General features: G+C 42.3%; 1 protein-coding gene across 8 annotated transcripts in view; it reads left to right on the forward strand.

Moving 5' to 3' along the window:
* NLGN4X (neuroligin 4 X-linked) overlaps positions 1-14,515 on the forward strand; it is a 280,407-nt gene that overhangs the window by 124,666 nt on the left and 141,226 nt on the right. Inside the window, exon 1 of one of the 8 annotated variants that reach the window (XM_027609218.2) lies at positions 5,282-5,369. The exons of the other annotated variants lie outside the window; for them this stretch is intronic. The gene's annotated coding sequence lies outside the window, so the exon portion shown is untranslated. Of the gene's footprint in view, positions 1-5,281; positions 5,370-14,515 lie in introns of those variants that run through there. 8 annotated transcript variants of the gene reach the window in all.

The raw sequence follows: 14,515 nt of genomic DNA on the forward strand, positions 1-14,515 counted from the left end.
CTGAACCCTCCCTGACGCCCTTGATTCCCTCCTCTGCTTGGGTTGAGCTTATCCTGCTGACCCCAGACATCCGTTTCTTTGGTCCCATAGTGTTGGTCCCTGGAGCCAATGGAATTATGGCACCGATTCGCTTCACCATCAATCACTATGCGGTTTCAGGAAACGGGGGCGACCTCATGGGTGGATGGCAGCTCTCATATCCATTTCCCTTGGCATCCATTCCACTATTCTCTATCTTCCCACCTTCATTGTTGTCAGAAAATAGCCTCCTCCCTCTTCACAGAGAGAACAAAGAATCCATCAAGAATGAACTCCCCGAGACCATATAGCACAGCACGTTTGCAGATCAATTTGCACCCACCTCTCTCCTGTTCTCCAGAATCTGGGCAGCGCTCAACCTTACACTTGTGATCTAGAAGCTAACCCCTAGCACCAACTCAAGTACTTCTTCCCTATCCGTTGGCCATTCTGTCTTTCCACCCTAAACAGCCTCAACCTTGTCTACCTGTTCCTTCTTTTCTTAGGGCAGCAAATCAATCATTTTATTCACTTCTTATGTATTTCCACATATGTTAACAGAATGAACAATTTTATGAAAATTTAAATTGAGGTATATTGACATATTTATTTCAGGTGTATAACTTAATGATTTGGTATTTCTATATATTGTGGAATGATCAAAATGTCCAGTTAACGTCTACATAATTACTATCAATTTTTTTCTTATGAGGAGGACTTTTTAAGTCGACTCTACGAGCAACTTTCAAATAGGCAGCACAGTGTTATTCACTACAGTCCTCCTGCTGTACATTACGTCTCCATGACTTAATTTTATAACTGAGTTTGTACCTTTGGACCCCCTTCACCCATTTCCCCCACCCCCCACCTCTGGTGACCACCAGTATGTTCTCTGTATCTGTGAGCTTGTTGTTGCTGTTGTGAAGATTTCACCTATAATGAGTTATATAGTATTTGTCTTTCTCTGTCCGGACCATTTCACTTAGCATAGTGCCCTCAAGTTCTATCTGTATCGTCACAAATGGCAGGGTTTCCTTTTTTCATGGCGGAATAATAATCCATTTTATATACATATACCAATGTATAAGAGGCATGTTCTTTATCCATGTGTCCATCTTGGCTGTTGTAAATCATGCTGCAGAGAACATAGGGGTGAATATGTTCAAGTTATTGTTTTCATTTTCTTTGGGTAAATACCTAAAAGTAGGAGCGCTGGATCATATGGTACCTCTACTTTTAATTTTTGAGGAACCTCCATACCATTTTCTATACTGGCTGCACCAGTTTACATTAGGACATACATTCCTCCTTTCATTCACAGACACATTTCTTGAAATCAGAAGCTTCATTTCGTTCTTTCTCTTCCCTGTCTCCCCAAATCGGTTTTCCACCCTCCTCAAACTCATGCTAAAATAATCTCATTATAGTACGGCCAGTAATGTCTACATTGCCAAAACCAATGGCAACTCCTTATCACATTTCATGAGTGCTTGTCACCCTGGTCCAGCCTTTATTCCTAAATTTTCACTGTGCTCCTTTCTTCTGGTTCTCTGCCACGGCCCCATGAGGTCCTTTCTCTACTTACTTCCCTCTTGAATATCAGCCTCTTCAACATTTTGTCCTTGGCCTCAATTCACCTCTTTATAGTTAATCTATGATTCAGTCTACCCACACAGTTTCGGCTGTACATCTTTATGAATGATTCTTGTCTTCATTGGCTACCCAGACCACTAATTTCAGTCACAGAGATTGTATTTTTAACTCCTCTGAAAAGGCTGTGTCTGAATGTCATATCAACACTCCAAACTCAACATGTCCAAATGTTGACAGATGATTTTCCTTTAAAGCCTTTTTCTCCCTTTTGCACCTCGTGTTGATCAAAGGCACCCAAACACTAGCATGTCCAAGATAAGAACTCGGGCATAATTTACTCCCTCTTTCTCACCACTTACTCAGAAGCTGTCTGCATCCCATCATTTCTGCCTGGAAAAGATCTCTTGAGTGTGTGCTGTCTCCTCAGATGCCCACAGCGACTGCCGTAACTCTTAACACCATTATCTTAGCTTGGATGGCCACTTAAACTGTCACTCTACTACCTCCAATCCATCCTTCATGGGACTGTCATACGCATGTCCCAATTCTCAGGTCTGATGACTTCATTTCCTAATTAAAGACGAATCATGACCACATCTCTCTAGGCTGCCTGTTTACTACCCCAGAGAACCAAAGACCTTTGAGACAATGCAGAAGGATCTTTCAAATATGTCCGTGTGTTTCTTTTCCAGCGTCAGCTCCCTCCATTTTCCACCTCCGTATACTGTGAGTGTGCTCTTGCTGTTTGCAACAAACTGCTCACATTTCCCTGAGCGTACCCTGCTCTCCTACAGGCCCCCAGGCCTTCTTTATATTGAGCTGTACTCAGATGTCTTCCTCCCCACTCTCCATCTGGGAAGGTCCCAGACCATTATTAAATCTTGTAAAAAGGCTTTTCCCCACTTCATTTTCCTGGAAAATATATACAAACATACACATATACTATACATCCATATGTATGTATATACATACATGCATATAGAAATGCACATATCTATATGAATTCTTTGACATATTTATGTGTTGTTGATGCTCAGGCCATTTGTGTTTTCAAATGTTACTTAGCAAATGATCTCTGGATTGACCAATGCATGAAGTAGATGACTCTTTGCCAAATTACAGAATATTAGAACCACAGCATTGCCTTGGGTGAAACCAGGCTAAAGAAAAGGGGGGAGCAGGACTTGTTTTTATTTTATATTGGAAAATTATCCAGTGCATTATTTAAAATGTTCATTTGCTTCATTTGTGCTAAGTGTCAAGAATTTAACAGAGAATGGGGCGTGAATGGTTTAAGCCTTTATGCATCCTTGCATCGTCGAAGAAATGTAGGGGGTCTTCTGGTGTTTTGTCTCAATCTTTGATAAAACTTCCTGTGGTCACAACTGTATGTTGGCAGCATGACCCCATTTTTGGAAAATAAGATGAATGTACTCTTTCTTTCCTCTTGCATCACCTTGTTTTTTTACCCCTCTTGCGAGACCCGTTCTGAGTTTGGTTTCTGGTTTCTAGAATACGGACCAAGGGTAGAGGGAAGGATGAAAGGAAAATACTTCTTGCTCTAGTGATACAGTGTCATGCCTTCCGGACCTGGTATCTTTTTATGCCCTTGATGTGGGCGATGCTTTTCTTGGAAGTGGTATGCCTCTGTTCCTCTCCCAGCTTCTTCCCCAGGGAGGCAAACCCTGTCCTCTTGTTGCTGGGGCCATGTTGTCCACCAAGCCTGCCGACCTGGAAGAAGCCTACTCGGACACACCCTCTCACCCCGAGGCTTTGACTGGACCAGGCAGGCGTGAGTCTGGAAGCTTCCACTGCAAGGAAGAGTATCAAGGGGACCTCTCCCTGGGAAATCTCTAGGAAACTTTGGGTTTGGAGGTACCTCTCCATTAGCTACCTCTCCACCATGGGGTAGACCAGCTGTCATGTTTGCTACTCTGCCTACTTTGCATTTTCTTTCTGTTAGGAAAGTATTTATGGGGGCGCCTGGGTGGCTCAGTTTGTTAAGTGTCTTGATTTTGGCTCAGGTCATGATCTCAGGGTTGTGGGATTGAGCCCCATGTTGGGCTCCTCGCTCAGCAGGAAATCTGCTTGAGATTCTCTCTTTCCTCTCCCTCTGCCTCCACTCCCCTCCCCGACGCTGTCTCTCTCAGATAGATAGAGCTTTTAAAAATATATATGTATGGAAACCTGATAACCAAGCTGTTTAATAGAACTGTGCATACAATTAAAGTTTAAAATTTTGGTTCTGAGAGTCTAAGCACAGAGTATACCTGCTATATTAATTGGTGACAATTAGTTTTTATTTTAGTTTATCAGGCTTTTTAAAAATAAGCTTAATGTTTTTATTAGATTCAATAGACATCTAATGGCATATCAATAAATGCAATCAGAACAAATTTAACCTAGAGAAAAGGAAAAGAATTGCAGATACTACCCATGTTGTTTGTGAAAGTCTATGCACAGGCATTGAAAAGAGAGAATTACTATTATACTCAAGTTTTTATTATTATTATTATTATTATTATTATTAATTATTATTTTTATTCCATACCATAATATCAGGTGAATTTTTGCTTTGGTGGTGATTCTTACATATATTCTTATGAGTTCATTTTGATAGACTGAGGATGTATCTAGGGACTCACCCATCAATGCACACGTATGTGTGTCTGACTATTATACACATATGCATGAATCAACCCACACACCTATATGCAAGCCCCACCTGCTTCCTTCCCCTTAGACAGGAGGTTGAGGAGTAAGAGAATTCTTTTCACCCTCTTGTGTTCTGCGTTCTCTATTCCTTTCTGGCCTGTCCAGGATCCACATTGTCATCACCTGCATATCCAACTGGTTCCCGGGATACTAATGTGTACTGGGTGTGTGGGGTGAGGGTGTCATTACAAGGGCCTTGAGAGGGTAGAGGGAATGCCTTTCTACTGCACAAGAGGAGGAAAACAATAACCTGGGTTGAACAATTCCACTGTGTGTCCGGTAGTTCTACAAAGTTGTGTTAAAAGTGATGCAGATCTGTGCATCCCCGATGGTGGATTGTCCATCTGCAACCATCTCTAGAGATCGTATCGTCTAAACCTCATCTTAAAGACGTGGCTCGTAACTGTGGTCAAATGAATAGTTGGTAGCAGAGAAGGGAAAAAATAGGGACAAGCTTCTGGACTGAAGTCTGAAACCCCTGCCCAAGGTCCTCCCACCATCCCCTCGACTAGACAGGCACTTTCTCTCTCCATGAGACTGGAGACGCCCGGAGATTGCTTATCAAAGATTGACTATTACATTAAATACTATAATCTTGTATCAACCAGGTCAATTTGTTTTCTAAAGAAAGGCACTGTTGCTATGATTTTCCAAGGGACAGTTTCCAAGCTAAATATATTCCTCCCAAATAATAGAGAGCTTGCTTTCGGTCAGTATTGCTTGAGTGGCTTTATGTAAACATGCCAATCCCTTGAGAATACATTTAGATCAGAAAAGAGACATGTGCTCCTCTCACTTAAATGGCAAATTTCCATGTAGTCCTAAGAGTCTGAGGCCATACCCATTTCTTATATCACATCTAGGTCAAGCTAGAGATAATTTTGCATCCTTGGAAGTAGATGATCTCCATGGAGCTGAGACCCATGGATTCCCAGGAGGTCTAAGAAGCACCCCTTAACCTGTGTGGCACTTTTGTGGGTAGATGAGAATGTATTTTGCACTGAAAGGATCCTATCCTCAGAGGAGTCTGTGACCTAGAAAAGGTAAGGAATTCCTGGTTGGGATTCAGAATGTCAGGAACAGTCACTTGGAACATAACAGGAATTTCTTCTTAGTATATATGAATTGGAACCGTACGGGACTGCCATGTGCTTGCACCGAAAATGGTCAATTATTGTCATTTCGATGGGGCTCCTAATGTGTTTTTCATACATTCACATTATCTCCTAAACAGAAAGCTCCTCAACAAGACAGGGGATCTAACAGCTTCATGTCCTCCCCCAGCAGTTTTTAGAGAATGTGACCAAGAAGAGAAAACCTTTTCGCATCAAAGAACCAAGTGTGTCTGAGTCACACAGACCTTGTTTGAAATCTCTCCTGTGTCCTCTGGAGGGATTTGGTACAACTCTCTGGGAAACTGGGATAATGAGTCCACAGAGGGTTGTGGTAAGCATTCCCAGAAGGTGGGCATTCACAATCAACGTCAGTCCCCTTTCCCCTTGGGTGGCAAAATAACAGGATGGTGCCGATGATCTCCTTAGTATTTTAAACATATGATCTCAGCTCACATTTATTGACTGTTTACTATGTGCCGGATGTAATTCCATGTTTTTAGGATATTCGCTCTCATGGGAAACACACGGGCACAAGTCTCTACTATGTGCCCAACACTGAAGACAGAGCCGTAATGAGTACTGACCACTCTGTGCCGTCCTGGTGCGCATGTTCTAATGTGGGGACGTGAACTCATACAGGTAGGCTCCGGAATAGAAAATGGGCCAACTTCTGCGTGTTGAGTGACTTTGGGATCACCAGAGCAGGATGGGGTGGGGGGTTGGCACTGGTTGAGGAGGAGCTAGGTGAGGACAGGCGTCTGTCCCAGGTGGCATTTGAGTAGACAACTGAAGGAAGCCTTATCTCAGTCAGTCTACTTAGTTGGGCCAGTATGCATTAACTCCACTATATACATATGGAACCTGAGAATGACAATGAGCGAATAACTCCGCAGAGATCAGTTGAGGACTGGGGCTCACAGCCTGTTAACTGTGAACCTCGTGCCCCCCAGCATGACACAAGAGCAGAGCACACCCCCGTCTCCTTCCCCACGGCACGTCCCCCATAGAGTTACTTCGTTCCTGCTCCCCAACCATGACTAAGCGGCAACAGAACAACACTCCGGAATGCTTTCGGTATGATGCCTAAATTCTCAATACTTTCTTGTAATTTGTTATAAATTAGAAAATGGTCAATCTTGTTTTTGTGGCTGGGATCACCGGGTAACATGCTGGACATGTTAGGGTCCCATGTTCCCGTGGACATATTATGAGAGGTTTTGTTCTTCCTAGTCATGGAAACCAGTCTGTCCCTTCCTCCTGCACCCCAGCCAGCTTGGCCAGGGTGAGATGCTAGACTTCATGAGGGACCAGAAGTTAGCGGAAAAGCACCAGTTGGCCAGCACAAGAGCAGACCCAAGACGCATGCCTGGGAGCAGGTGAAATGGCCTACGTATAGGCTTCGTCATCCGCTTACTCACCCACTCATTCATTTATTCTGTCGTTCACTCCATCAGGGAATACTGATGAACCATTCTTCTAGACTCTGAGCATATCATAGTAAACAGGATACTTTCCTCACCCAAGTTGGGGAGACAGTAGATATCCAGGCAAGAAAATCGATTAAGGACAGAATTTCAGACTCTGGGATAGGAGCCATAAGGCAATAAAGAACATGAAAGAGGTATGGGTGATGGAGATACTTTAGATTTCATGACCAGGACAGGTCTCTAAGACGATGAACAGTTGAAGGTCATAGGTAAAGGAGCAAACAAAGAACGGGAGAAATATATCCCAGACAGATGTGGGGCTAAACATTGGTCTTTTCACCATGTGAGACAGGCTTGCAAGTTTGCTATAATTTAATAAACTTAACGATAGCAGTTCAGGGTCGAGCTGCAGGGAGCCCAGCTTCCTTTGTGGCTCGAGGGATTAGAAAGGGGCACATTGCTTAAATCCCATTTGTGGTTTCCAAAACTGGACATGGGCTAAAACGAAGAGTCTCTTATCATTTGCCAAGCAACAAAAAATGCACTGAACCTGGCAAAGGGGTAAGTATCTTCCTGTGAACCCTTGTCTTTTCATAAAGCCAAACTTCTGTATTCATTTCCATTTTGGGTGAGTCAGTGGGTGGTTGGATAATTAGCTGGATGTTGCTGAAATCGGAGGAAGGTAGATAAAGGAAAAAAACAGCAACAACAAAGGACAATTCTTACTTAATGCTGGGGGGAGAAAAGGTTGATTAGACAAAATTTTAAGGGGAAATGACATAATTTTGGTGTGTAAAACTAAAACTTTGGAATGCAATAATATTGATGCCCAAGTGAATTATAAGAAAGGAGCATATAAAATATATTTGAATCCCAGGATACAAATTTTTCTCTATGCATTGGTTACCCAAAACTTCAATGTAAACATTTTCATATACCCACCTGTGCAAATGTAAGAAGGGCAGGTGGAATATCACTTTTTCTATTTAAAACCTATGTGGGAGTGAAAGGAAAAAGGTAAAAAAAAAAATTAAATCTAAAATTTTAATGAAAGAACATAGTGGAAATATGAAAACATGATTTAGGACTTTGTTCTTTTAGGGACTGATCACAGATGATGCTAAAAATAGTCTTGTGTGTGTGTGTTGGCATCCATTTGAAATGAGCACACTGAACACAGAGAAGCATCAGCATAAAGAACCACAGAGCAGTAGCCAGATAGATATCGTATCTCCTCATTCGCCTCTGTTGAGGAGATAAGAAAGACCCACAAGGGTTTGTCTAATTGTTTGGTGTTTTATTTCACTGGTGAAATAATGAATGCAACTGAGCACACCCAGGGTCTTTATCTGCAACCTTCCTCCAAGGTACAAGGTGTTAGCCTTTCACCCGGATTGCATCGAGGAGTTGGTTAAGAGAAAACCACAACCCTGGTCTCAGAGTATTTATCCCACTGTGGGTCAGCCAAGTTTAGCTGCTAAGAAATGAACAGAGCTAGGCCATTCTACCTATGTTTGGCTCCACGGAACTATAAAACAATGCATCAAAACAACTGGGAAAAGGGCCAGATCCATACAAAAACTCTTAGTTCCCAAATGATAATGCAGGAAGCCCTTTTAATCTCTTGCGTGGCTATGGATGGGAGTTTGCACTTCCGACAGTGCTAGCTGATTTTGCTAGGATCCGTGTAAGGCCAGTTTATGGGGCTATAATTGGGCCGTTTTTGGTTTTTGTGGCTTTGTATTTACATGTGATGGATCTGTGATGCTCAACATTAATTCCCATTGCAACATTTTATGAAGGGTCACCGACACCTGTTCTGTCATCGTCCAGATGCTCAAAAGCTGAGGCATCATGTCCAACTGAAGGGCTGGCGTCAGACCATCCTGGAATTAGAGTCATACAGAGATTTTTTTTTTTTTTTGCAAGTAGACCTGGCAAGGTGTGGAAGCTGATTTTAACGACGGGTTGGAAGCAAAAGAAGAAGTTGAGTCTGGGGAGATTTCATGTTTCTGGCTTGAGCGACCAGTTGAGGAGGGAGCGAAAACCACAGGAGTTGTTTCTAAGTGTCCCTCACTTCTTACCTCTCCTCCGTTTGTCCCTTGCCTGCCTACTTCAAGTCCCCATTGCCTTTGTTTGTATGCTGGCCACGTCTCCCTCCCTGGAGCCGCCATCTTTGGTGACTCACCTAGAGCTTTCTTTAGGAAAGGCAGATGGGTCACCTTTGTTTCTTGCTCCAAGCACTTTCCAGGTTCCCTGTTCTTCACAGCACCGAGTCCTGCCATCATCTGTGGTGAGCCAGTTGATGAAGACCAGGTCAGCCTCTTGACGGGCCCCATACCCCTTCCTTCAAGTTTCTGAACAAATGCAACCTTTCCCATGAAGCTTTCTGTCTCTAACCTGGTCAGGTGTGGCCATGCCGACTCAAGTGTATCTTTCTTATTACCTTCCCAAGGCTCTTATTTGCACTGGGTTAGCTGCTTTCTTGACCGTCTTGCCTATATGAGAATGGGCTGTTCTATGTGCCTGTCCCGTGACTGGCATGCAGCAAGCTCTCCAGAAAGGATCGTTCAGCTATTAGAGTACCCTCTGCTGTGATCACACCACACTTTTAAATCCTACTTCTTCTTGGGTATCTCTCTTCTGTACCTTGGCTTTTCATGCTTCATGAATCCATATCAATAGTAAGAGCGAGTCAGTCATACAGATCTATGTTTCACTCTTACTTCCTCCTATCATGTTCCTTCCTGCCCAGTCAGTGGCTATTACCTTCCCCTCTGGGATTCTCAGTCTCTACGTTTGTTTAATTTTGGCTGTGTACCATTGCTGTAATGATTGAGCGGGCTCAGACGTGCAAAATTTCTGTGCATAAACGTAACATGACCTTCGCCCTCATGAGAATCTGGTCTTTGTTTCTCTAGCTGGATTCTTCTTTCAACCAGATGAAGGGCATGGCAGCAACGATCCTGGCCATTCGGCTTACCATAAAGAGAGTCTCCATTTTGGTAAATCACATCTGGATCAGGAAGAGTCCAAAAGAACTACAAGACTCCATGGGGGATGCCACAGGCTTGGGCTTCCCTGAGGGCAGTGCCTTTTGTAAGTGCCACATTCCCTATGGGGACCCTGGCATCTTTGCTTATGTGGTTTTATAGGAGATATTCACTCCTGTGAAGCCTGGAGTTTCTGTGCCGAGAAGGAGCTAACCCCCCTTGTAGACATCTTGTCTTTGCACTGGAGCTATCACCTTTGAGGCAGATAGCTCCCGGATGCCTACTGCCAGCCCTGCTGACAAATTCAGCTTTGTTTTTGTCCTTCCGAGTTTGCTAGCACCATGGTGACTTTTGGAGGTCTTGTGATCTCGCATGTTCAATTAAACCTCAGAAGACCCTCACTGGTCTTTAAAGAGCTCGGACCAGAATCCGTTGTCACAGAATACTGGCTTAACAATTAGTTTTCTCTCTGATGCTTCTTCCCTGCTTAGGAAACATCTTTCTTTCTCATTAATCACTTTTAAAACCCAGATTAACCTTCACCACTAGCAGTCTTTCTTGGTCTTCTCTCATCTCAGACTTTTCTTAAATTGTTTACTCTGTCTTCTCATTTTTCTCTTTTCTAGCTTATGAGGCAGTCCTATATATTATCTCATAACTGCCCCACATCATCTTACCTTTGTTTACGCTGCTTCTCTGCTGTATCACATACTCCACGAGGGTAGAGAGCATGCCTTACTTGTGTTCCTTCTTCAAAGCATGAACTACTGTGCTAGCACACTCAGTTCTCTTTCATGAGCATCCCTGTTACTTTGGTTTGAACATAGTGACACCAATTTGGCAAGGATGTCAGATGTCCTCTAGGTGTAATTTTACCACTGAGAATAAGGCTAGAATCCACCATAAATGCTAAATCGAATCCTAATTTATTCTAATTTTAAATATATAAGCTTGGTGCTAGCATTGTCATTCTTTATGAGTCCCTAATTCATTTCATTAGCAAATATTTATTGAGCTCCAAATCTCTACAAATCATTGCAATACGTGCCGCTGAGCAAATGTGTAATAAGTCAGTGCCTACTACTGTAAGGAAATAAAATATGGGAATAAAAGAAAATATCATTATTTCCTGGACAAGGTAATAAGAGAGTGAATCTGGGCTTGTGCAATGGGGATACGAGGGAAACATAATGGTGTCTGGATTGTAGCATTAGGAAAGGAATCATAAAAGGGGTGAATTTTAACTGCTTCCTAAAGGAAATATATGAAGTGGAGCCATTCGACATTATGGTTGAGGGACTATTGTAAGTAAGGTGTCAGAATAAGAAAGTGTGAGGCATAACCTGGAAAGAACAAGGGATCCTTCTTGTCTAAAGCAGAGTATATTTCAGGATGGAGCAAAAGGGGAACCTGTGGCTAGATTTGGGAATGACCCAGAGTATAGTGAATGTGGGAGTAAAGAGTTTGGGCTTAACTGGGGTTATTGGTAAGACTGACCCCAGTTTCTGGAGAGATGGGTCTCTCAGCATTGAATAGCACGGACAAAGGTGGAGGACAAGAATTGGAGACTCTAGTTTAGGAGCTATAGGGCAGAAGGTCAGCGAGGGATGAGGCAGGATTAACGAGGGGTCTGGAGGCAGTGAAAAGGAGAGCAGATAAACACAAGGGTCATTCCAAAGGTGGACTCAACATGACAGCAGCAAGGAGAGTGAGGGGTCATGGCAGATGCTGAGGGGAGGTTCACGTACCTACACAAGTCAGGAGGAAGATCTGGGATTAGCAGGTCACTTGTAAAGTGTAAAGCTAGCCCAATGCCTAGAAAAAATGGAGGAGTAAGATGTAGGAGTAAGATGGGGAGATCCCTAGAAATAGAACTGTTGGAAGACTATTATTAGTCCATATCCGGAGGCCATGATTTGCGGTGTTAAGTGGTTCAGTTTGTTTCACAGAGGGAAAAAAAAAAAACAACAACAACAACCTAAAGGTAAGTATTTCCAACATTCAGACGTTTAGACTACAAAACCGCCCCCTTCCACATCAGGGAAATCTGTCTCCAGCGTTCTCTTACAGTCCCTAAAAGGGAAAGGAAGTATATGCCCTCCATGCCGTCACTCGGACCAATACCAATCTTTGCTCATGGAAAGGAACATGATTTTGCTGTGAATGGTTTTTTGCATCTCTCGTGTAGTCATCAGCTGTCCGTGGTACTGAATTTATAATGGAGGTGCGGCATCGACGAGCCAAATCCTTGCAGTATGCAAAAAGCTCCCCGGGTGCTGCTTTTATGCTTTCAAACACTCTTCCAGTATCTTCATTAATGATGTTGGGCAAGGGGCCCCGTTGTCCCTGTTAAAATTCAAATCTTGCTTATGACAAATTAAGGGCAGGATTTCAATTGACATTTGGAGATTTCTCCAGCCACATTAGACACAAAATGCATTTAAGTGATGTCATGCTGTATAACAAGGTGCACAGTTGCTAGCTATGTCCAGGATCATGAGGATATCTATCTGATGAGGGCTCCTCTCCCATCCCACTCAACCACAGTGGGAAGCAGAACAAAAACTTGAAGCAGTTACAATCTGGCCGCATCTCACTTCATTTCTTCCTCACGGGAATGCCAGTTCTCACATTGGACAGTCTTTGGCTTCACTGATTTTAGATTTTGTTCTAGACCCATATTTTATTATTGTTGTAAAGGTGTTGTGTTTAACCTTAAGTTAATTGAAATGAACCACATTTTTCCCTCCCACCACCACCAATGATCCAGAACATGAAAATAATCCAAAGGACCAGGGATATCATCTCTTGGCTGTAATTATTACCTTCTTAATTGTCTTGAAAACATAATGGTTTTCTGTTTTATGCAAAGATAACTTTCTTACTGTCTTATGAAAAGATATCGTATGAACTGAGGTAGAAAATGAGTTTCAAATGGGTATGGCTTGATGTTTTCTATCAGAGATGTAGCTTCTGTGCCCAAGTCTGTAGGAAATCTCTACAGAGTGGAATGAACAGAATGTATTATGCTAAGTGAAATAAGTCAGATAGAGAAAGACAACTACCACATGATTTCACTCCTCTGTGGAATTTAAGAAACAAAACAGATGAACATAGGGAGGGGGGTGGTGGAGAGAGACAGGGAAACAAACCATTAGAGACTCGTAAAGACAGAGAGCAAACTCAGGGTTGATGGAGGGTGTGGTGGGGTTATGGGCTAGCTGGGAGATGGGCATTAAGGAGGGCGCTTGTTGTGTTGAGCACTGGGTGTTGTAAGAAAGTGGTGAATCACTGAGTTCTCCTCCTGAAACCAATATTGCACTGTATGTTAACTAACTAGAATTTAAATAAGAGTTTGAAAAAAATTTAAAAAATAAAATATGATATATGAACATTTGGGGAATAACCAAGTTTTCAGTATCAGCTCTTTAGCATCTTATCAGTTTTAATAGCTGACATGTGTTTCTAAAATCTTTCATGTGCTTCTTTTAAGGGTGATACACATTCTTGTTTGTTGATGTTGTTTTTGCTATTTTCCTGTTCTGCTAATCTCAGGAATAGGGACGTTGTCTTATTTTAACAAGTAGTGTGGAAGCAGGCACCTAGGCAAAAAGCTTAATGACTATGGCTTGAGTTGATTGTAGTGGCTTTTTGTTGTATTGGAGTCATACATCATTATCTTCCATCCGTGGAAACTTGAATACCATCCAATTATCTAGGAGATATATAACCATCAGGCATTTCTTCTATCAGCCATCCAGAAAGCTTGGCTCCATTTTTCATTACCGTTATGAATAAAATTATTCTGAAGTTTCACAGTGAAGTGTCACCTCATCCAAGGGCATGTCTTGTTACAAACACAAACAGCATCAGTCCAACCGATGCAGTCCTCTCTAAAATGATGAAAGGTGGTTTATAGATCCTGGTTCGGCATGAGCTATTAGATTGTTATGCACTTCCGGGTGATTTTTTTTTAATTGTCGGGGGGCATTGTTTGAATTTTCTGTTGTACTTTGTGTTTTAATTTCTGAGGTTTGAGATCGATGAGAAAAGAATTCCTGATGATAATTAATGATCATTAACCTTCCTTTGTAACAATAATTGGCTGTATAATTACTTTGGACTGTTATTAGTACTATCATAATATTACTTTCAGGTCTAGATAGTCATTTTTATTTGATTTTCATTCAACTTTTTGTTTTCATAAGTCTTGTCCCTTCAATCCTTAGCGTCAGAATTGTGCCTTTAATTCTTTTATGTCTTACTTAGCACTTAACGGGATAGCATTCATTCCTGGATTTTAGATTAACTGGTGTGATAGGGCTTTATTCTTTTGTGATGGAGTGTTCATCTACACTGTTGCTTTCAGATGAAGATTGTGATTAATTAGAAAAATATTTGAACCTTAGTTCAATAAAACTCAAGCATCCCAACAGATTTTCCCATTGAGAGCCAAATAGTCCTGAGATCTGGGCACACTTGGGTCAGCTGGTCCAACACACTTTCCCAACCTGCCTGGAGTGGGTGGGGGGTGGGAGGCATCAGAGATGAATGCCCACCTGTGGACTCTTATGGAGAGAATTTCTGAGAAATCTTTCTTATAATAAAAAGGACCCAAATGTCTTTGTACCAACTACCTCCCTTCCCCCTACCT

The sequence above is a fragment of the Zalophus californianus genome, chromosome X (genome assembly GCF_009762305.2).
Source record: "Zalophus californianus isolate mZalCal1 chromosome X, mZalCal1.pri.v2, whole genome shotgun sequence".
In the NCBI taxonomy this organism is placed as follows: domain Eukaryota; kingdom Metazoa; phylum Chordata; class Mammalia; order Carnivora; family Otariidae; genus Zalophus; species Zalophus californianus.